Here is an 8,619-nt window from a genome sequence, read left to right on the forward strand (position 1 = left end):
TTTCGACAAAGTGCAACACCCATTCATGATAAAAGCCCTTGAAATTCTGGGGATACAAGGAACAACCTCAACATCATAAAGGCCATCTATGACAAGCCAACAGCCAGTATCATTCTCAATGGTGAAAAGCTGAAGCAATTCCATTAAGATCTGGAACAAGACAAGGATGTCCACTCTCACCATGCTTTTCAATATAATACTGGAAGTCCTAGCCAGGGCAATAAGACAAGAGAAAGACATCCAAGGAATCCAAATAGGAAAAGAAGAAGTCAAACTATCACTATTTGCAGACGATATGATATTATACATAGAGAACCCCAAAACTCCACAGAAAAGCTAATTCAACTCATCAATCAGTTCAGTAAAGTGGCAGGATACAAAATCAACACGCAAAAGTCAGTAGCCTTCCTATACACAAACAATAAATCTGAAGAAGAAGAAATCAAAAAGACCATCCCTTTTGTTACTGAAACAAAAAAAATCAAATATTTGGGAATAAATCTAACAAAAGAGGTAAAGGACCTATACAAAGAAAACTATAAAAACACTGTTAAAAGAAATAGAAGAAGACACAAAGAAATGGAGAGACATCCCCTGCTCATGAATTGGAAGAATAAACATTATTAAAATGGCCATCCTACCAAAAGCAATATACAGATTCAATGCTATTCCAATCAAAATTTCAATGTCATTCTTCAAAGAAATAGAACAATTATTGATGAAATTCATATGGAATCACCAAAAACCCCGAATAGCCAAAGCTCTCCTGAAAAAAAAAAGAAGGGAATGGAGGCATCAGACTCCCAGACTTCAAACTATACTACAAAGCCATAATCATCAAAACTGCATGGTATTGGAACAAGAACAGACATACAGACCAATGGAATCGAATAGAAATCCAGAAATAAACCCACAGATTTATGGTCAACTAATCTTTGACAAAGGAGCAAAGACTATGCATTGGAGCAAAGAAAGTTTGTTCAATAAATGGTGCTGGGAAAACTGGGTCGCTACATGCAAAAGAATGAAGCTTGACCACCACCTCACACCATACACAAAAATCAACTCAAAATGGATTAAAGAACTAGACATAAGACCTGAAACCATAAAATATATAGAAGGAAATATAGGCGAAACACTACGTGATTTGCACATCAAAGACATCTTTACAGACACATCACCCAAAGCAGTGATAGTGAAGGCAAAGATAAACAGCTGGGACTACATCAAATTAAAGAGCTTTTGCACAGCAAAAGAGACAATAACAAAAACAAAGAGAAACCCCACCAACTGGGAGAACATTTTTGCACCCAACACTAATGATAAAGGACTGATCACAAAAATCTGCAAAGAGCTGATGAGACTCAACAACAACAAAGAAAATAATCCAGTCAAAAAATGGGCAGAAGAGCTTAAACGAAACTTCTCTGAAGAGGAAATGCAAATGGCCAACAGGCATATGAAAAAATGTTCAACATCACTTGTCATCAGTGAAATGCAAATCAAAACTACCATGAGATACCATCTTACACCAGTGAGAATGGCACATATTAAAAAAACTAGCAACAACAAATGTTGGTGAGGGTGTGGAGAAAAAGGAAGTCTTCTGCACTGTTGGTGGGAGTGCAAACTGGTCCAACCACTGTGGAAACCTGTATGGAGATTTCTGGACCTACTAAACATAGAGCTTCCATATGATCCAGCAATTCCACTCCTAGGTATTTACCCAAAGGGCACAGAAACATCAATTCCAAAGAACACCTGCACCCCTATGTTTATAGCAGCACTGTTTACAATAGCTAAGCTTTGGAAACAACCCAAATGCCCAAAAATAGATGACTGGATCAAGAAGATGTGGTACATATACACCATGGAATATTACTCAGCATTCAAAAAAGATAAACACATGCAATTTGCAGCAACATGGATGGCGCTGGAAGGGATCATGCTCAGCGAAATAAGCCAAAAAGAAAAAGAAAAATACCGGATGGTCTTACTCATAGCAGGAATCTAGAAACTTAAATAAGGGACCAGGAAATGAATAACTATAGAAAGTGAAAATCAAAATCAACAAAAAACTATGAACAGAGACACTTTTAGGGGGGCGGGGGTGGGAGGGGAGGGATTGGGGTCAGAATGGGGGGCTGCAATTGTATGGGGAATATAACAATAAAATTTAATTTAAAAAAAAAAAAAAAAAAAGAAAATCCAGAAATAAACCCACAGATTTATGGTCAACTAATCTTTGACAAAGGAGCAAAGACTATGCATTGGAGCAAAGAAAGTTTGTTCAATAAATGGTGCTGGGAAAACTGGGTCGCTACATGCAAAAGAATGAAGCTTGACCACTACCTCACACCATACACTAAAATCAACTCAAAATGGATTAAAGAACTAGACATAGACCTGAAACCATAAAATATATAGAAGGAAATATAGGCGAAACACTACGTGATTTGCACATCAAAGACATCTTTACAGACACATCACCCAAAGCAGTGATAGTGAAGCAAAGATAAACAGCTGGGACTACATCAAATTAAAGAGCTTCTGCACAGCAAAAGAGACAATAACAAAACCAAGAGAAACCCCACCAACTGGAGAACATTTTGCACCCAACACTAATGATAAAGGACTGATCACAAAAATCTGCAAAGAGCTGATGAGACTCAACAACAACAAAGAAAATAACCAGTCAAAAAATGGGCAGAAGAGCTAAAAAGAAACTTCTCTGAAGAGGAAATGCAAATGGCCAACAGGCATATGAAAAAAGGTTCAACATCACTTGCCAATCAGGAAATGCAAATCAAAACTACCATGAGATACCATTTTACACCAGTGAGATGGCACATATTAAAAAAACTAGCAACAACAAATGCTGGCGAGGGTGTGGAGAAAAAGGAAGTCTTCTGCACTGTTGGTGGGAGTGCAACTGGTCCAACCACTGTGGAAAGCTCTGTGGAGATTTCTGGACCTACTAAACATAGAGCTTCCATATGATCCAGCAATTCCACTCCTAGGTATTTACCCAAAGGACACAGAAACATCAATTCCAAAGAACACCTGCACCCCTATGTTTATAGCAGCACTGTTTCAATAGCTAAGCTTTGGAACAAACCCAAATGCCAAAAATAGATGACTGGATCAAGAAGATGTGGTACATATACACCATGGAATATTACCCAGCATTCAAAAAAGATAAACACATGCAATTTGCAGCAACATGGATGGCGCTGGAAGGGATCATGCTCAGCGAAATAAGCCAAAAAGAAAAAGAAAAATACCGGATTGTCTCACTCATAGCAGGAATCTAGAAAACTTAAATAAGGGACCAGGAAAATGAATAACTATAAGAAAGTGAAAATCAAAATCAACAAAAAACTATGACCAGAGACACTTTTTTGGGGGTGGGGGCGGGGAGGGGAGGGATGGATGGGGTCAGAATGGGGGGGCTGCAATTGTATGGGGAATATAACAATAAAATTTATTATTAAAAAAAAATAACCCATAACATTTATTTATACTTTTGGTTTATAGGATGAATACATAAAAGAAATACCATTATGTTTTATTGGTCCAATAACTGTGTTGTGGCTGTATTGATAATAATAACCCTTCTTACCTTGTTAGCCTACTGGTAATGGCATATAAGTTTAGGAAGTTGGGCGAGAGTTTGATTCCTGCAGAAGAGAGAAATTTATATTAATTATGTGTACCAAGGATGAGCCCATGGTTTGGGAAATACAAGGATGATGACAAATTGAGGATGGGCTATTTCATGTATGGTATGTCAATGTCACTAAGGCATTTGGTTAGATGTGTCTGGTTTGTTCAGTAAGTGTGAAGTTTGAAAGGAGATGATCAAGCAACTATATAAAGTGGTGAATATTTGACAGAAACACTTTACAGAGCATCTCCTTGTTCAGGAGGAATGAGAATATGTGTGGATTTTCAACCAGGTAGTGTCCAAGTGGAAGAAATGCTGTGAGGGGTGACCCCACTACACCTTCTCCATCACCGAGGATTAATGGGTAATGTTTCACTTGAGTCAGTGTCAAAGAGGGTTATGATCTTAATAGACCCAAAGAATATTCTGTTGCTATTAGGAAAGGTTTTGGTAGGTATAACTCTAAGGCTTACTTGCCAATAGGTGTGGAACATGATGACCTCAGCTGGTGCCTACCTAAGGACTGATCAAACTAGACACTATTTGGTATCAAATCTATAAGGCATTAGTGACATTTCCTCTACTAGCAAACTAGATCACTTTAGTCAGATGGCTGTAGTCAGATGACTACAAAATAAAAAAAAAATAGTTCTTCTGCCATTGAATTTGTATGGGAAAAAGTCTCATCATTAACCCTTCATTATGCATGACAGATTCTTGAGATTAAAAATATTAATACAATTTGGTTGTTCTTACTCCATACATAACTGATAGGATACTTCTTTCACTTTTCATAATTACTGTGGCAAAATATACCTTTGGGTCTAACACCTGAGTGTACGACAATAGAAATTACACCCATAAGTGTGCATTCTTATTTGGACTTCCTTTTGTGCCTTTAGAAGATGTAAGTGAAAATTTTAAGTACAATGTAAACAATGTGGATATGTTTAGAATAACATAATGGGTTGTGTTGAGAGAGTGTATGTTCATGAAGACAAGGGAAAAGCAGAAGACTGGAAGTTCCAACATTTCTACTAGAAATTTGGAATATTTATAAATCAATACTGGCCATGAGATAAACAATGCAGTGGAAGGCTGGCACAGCAAATTTGAAGAACTGATGTTAGTGTTCCAACCTTCAATTTTGAGATTTATTGAAGTATGAAAAGACAAATAGAAATGCAATGAACAAGTCATCACCCAGGTTCTTGGTGGTCATACTAAAAAATGGCCACCAACTTCACAACAATACCAACAAAATCAAATTCAAATAATTGAAAACGTTAACAGATACAATAATCTGGTCAATATATACTTAAGAGCAACTGCTCAATGACTTAAGATCAATCATGCTGAACTTGATGAGGAAGAAGAACAAAAATAAATGTGAAATTCAGAATTCATCATGAATTACAGTAACAGTAATGTAAATAAAATTGTAACAAAGTTAAATGCATGTATTATTTAATGAATCATGAACCAAATATGCTCAAGTATATTTTTGATAGGACCAAGGACTTTTTGGCATTCACCAAATGTCTTAATGAAAATTTTGATGAGGACCAAATATCTTTTAAGGGAAATGATGCAGTATGAAGTCAAAATCTTAGCTCTTTCCACTAAGTTAAAGTACTCTGATTAGTATCAGCATAATTAATAAAGACTAATGAACAATGAGGGTTGAAAAATTCAAAAGTCCATGTAGACAGTATGTTATCATTTGGAGAAATCTGTAAGTGGGTATAAGCCCTCAGCTCCAACGTGAGTTTTAAATAGTTATACTTGGAGGGGGAATTGATGTAAGACAGGCATTTTTTTTTTTGTCTTCAATCATTGCATCTTCTCTCATCACAATCATGAATTGAGTCTCTACTTTGTGCTCAGGATCAATCACTTCCTCATTTAATTCCTTAGCTTTAACCAATTTAAAAATACAGAGCATTTCTGATAATATATAAAAGTAAGCAAAAAGACAAAACATTTCAACCTTGAAAATTACAGAAGTTATACTTAAATAAACCTCTGATTACAAACTACATCAAAAATGATTAAAAAAAATAAAAGTAACAGTGCATCCCAAAGTCTGTGGAATGCCAAACGTATACTCAGAGGAAAATGTATATGATCTCAATGATGTTTATTATTAAAGAAGGCAAACTGAAAAAACAAGGAATTTAAGATCTAAAGAAATTAGGAAAGAGCAGTAATAAAATAACAATGTGGGAGAACTAATAAAGTTATGAAAGTTTTACTAAAATTATAATAAATCTGCTCTGGTTACTTGAACAGATAATCTCTAAGGGAGTATGATTAAGAAATAAAAGAGAAAACCAAAAACCACCAAATAAGGTTGGTGACACCATTATTACACAACACTAGGTACACTGTGTAGGAGAAAATCAGAAAACATAGAAACATTAGATAAATTACCAGCAAAATAAAAAGGATCAAAACATGCAACAGTGATGGAAAACTTGGATAGACGAAGAGTATTGTCAAGGAGAATGGAAAGTTGAATAAAAAGCCATAGGACCAGAGAATTTTCAGATAGATTCCAACTTAAACAAAGCATAAAATTCTATTATTTTAAAATTATAATAACTCAGAAAAATTATAGTAAGTATATAAATTCCCTTTGTGAAGCCAGCACAATTTAATATTGTAAAATTGGGTAAAATAGTAGCATCTATTATAGCAGACGTGATAACAATAACAAAAACAGCCCTAAACTATAGCCCAGTCTCACTTATAAGTATAAATGTAAACTTTCAAAAGAGATTACCAAAAGAGGGGAGTGGTTGAGCAAAAATTAACATGGAATCCATCTTCCACCAGAAATAAGAAGGCTTCCTTTGTGTTCAACATTGCTTGAATAATCTATTTTAACCCTGTGGAATTTACATAATCTTCAATTGAGCAGAGATGAAGAGAGACTGAGAATGGCAGAAAAGGGAATTACTAGTAAAGGCTATCACACATTTTACAACAGCGATCTAGAAATATGGATGATGGTTTTTTTCCCCAATTCAAGTTATAAGTAATATTTTGAAAGTTTGAAGTTTAGAACTAATCCTGTTCAACAGTCCAGAGTGTCGGAGGCTCAGGATTGATCCTTTAAGTAAAAGGTCATTTATATGCAATTATAAGGAACAGTAGTTTGCAGTTAGAAAATTAGAAGAGTGGTTCCATTTGAATTCATTCTTGCAGTGTCCAGAATTAATATCAGATGCATACCTTGCACTTTTCTTGGCTCAATTACAATAGGGAGTTTATACTATATTTGTTGTTAAGGGTGATCTGCCAGACTGTGAAGCCGACCAACTTTTGCAGATGATCAGCTCCAACAGATGCACCTATCAAAATTTGCTGGAGACAAATTAACACAACTGAAAGAATAGAGAATCCAAAAACAAGATCTGGAACGAGTCTTAGAAGTAAATGATGGGTCAGTACTTTTAGACAATGATGAAAAAGATTTGCAGAGGGCTCTGGCACTAAGATGAAGCAGTGTACCTTCTTAGGGCTATTCAGCTCAGTATGCTAGGTAGTTCCAGAAATTTATTTCAAGGTATTCCACAGACATCAGGTACACATATTACTTCAGAAGAGTTAGAGAAGAGAAAACTATTTTGAGCAGCAGCAGCAGCAGCAGCAGCAGCAGCAGCAGCAGCAGCAGCAGAATCTATCAGGACAGCTTTCACATTGGGATGAAAGGCCAACCACAATTTCAGGAGCACTTGGCAATGACTTCAGTGATACTATGAATGAAGTAGGTGTGCTTACCTACTTACCTATGTTAGAAATAGTTTCAAAAGGGAAGGAAAAATAATACCTTTTACAGATCATTTAGCTATTCATACTTTTCAACTTTATCCTGTGTGATTATAGCATAGAGTCCATTTTGGTAATGTGTCAAAGAGAGAAAGATATTCTGGATGCCTGAAACTGATGAGCAATTGATATCTCAATAGGAAAAAACTGAATATCAACAAGATGACAACTACCTCAAGAAGAAAGCAGATACAATATGAATTGTTTACAAAAGAGGGAGTCTTTTTTTTTTAAATTTAAATAATAAATTTTATTTTTATATTCCCCCATACAATTGCAAACGCCCCATTCTGACCCCAATCCCTCCCCTCCCGCCCCCCACCCCCCAAAAAGTGTCTCTGGTTCATAGTTTTTTGTTGATTTTGATTTTCACTTTCTTATATTCATTTTCCTGGTCCCTTATTTAAGTTTTCTAGATTCCTGCTGTGAGTGAGACCATCCGGTATTTTTCTTTTTCTTTTTGGCTTATTTCGCTGAGCATGATCCCTTCCAATGCCATCCATGTTGCTGCAAATTGCATGTGTTTATCTTTTTTGAATGCTGAGTAATATTCCATGGTGTATATGTACCACATCTTCTTGATCCAGTCATCTATTTTTGGGCATTTGGGCTGTTTCCAAAGCTTAGCTATTGTAAATAGTGCTGCTATAAACATAGGGGTGCAGGTGTTCTTTGGAATTGATGTTTCTGTGTCCTTTGGGTAAAGCCCTAGGAGTGGAATTGCTGGATCATATGGAAGCTCTATGTTTAGTAGGTCCAGAAATCTCCACCTACTAAGCTCTCCATAGTGGTTGGACCAGTTTGCACTCCCACCAACAGTGCAGAAGAGTTCCTTTTTCTCCACACCCTCGCCAACATTTGTTGTTGCTAGTTTTATTTAATATGTGCCATTCTCACTGGTGTGAGATGGTATCTCATGGTAGTTTTGATTTGCATTTCCCTGATTACAAGTGATGTTGAACATTTTTTCATATGTCTGTTGGCCATTTGCATTTCCTCTTCAGAGAAGTTTCTTTTCAGCTCTTCTGCCCATTTTTTGACTGGATTATTTTCTTTGTTGTTGCTGAGTCTCAGCTAAAAGAGGGAGTCTTAAAGCTAGTAAGTGTACAAGGAAATGT

At 36.1% G+C, this 8,619-nt stretch overlaps 1 pseudogene; it reads left to right on the forward strand.

Moving 5' to 3' along the window:
* The first annotated feature begins 6,484 nt into the window (after nucleotides 1–6,484).
* LOC119255128 (ataxin-3-like) lies at nucleotides 6,485–7,499 on the forward strand (annotated as a pseudogene).
* The last annotated feature ends 1,120 nt before the right edge of the window (nucleotides 7,500–8,619 follow it).

The sequence above is a fragment of the Talpa occidentalis genome, unplaced genomic scaffold, assembly GCF_014898055.3.
Source record: "Talpa occidentalis isolate TD23 unplaced genomic scaffold, MPIMG_talOcc4v2.1 talOcc4.3, whole genome shotgun sequence".
Taxonomy (NCBI): domain Eukaryota; kingdom Metazoa; phylum Chordata; class Mammalia; order Eulipotyphla; family Talpidae; genus Talpa; species Talpa occidentalis.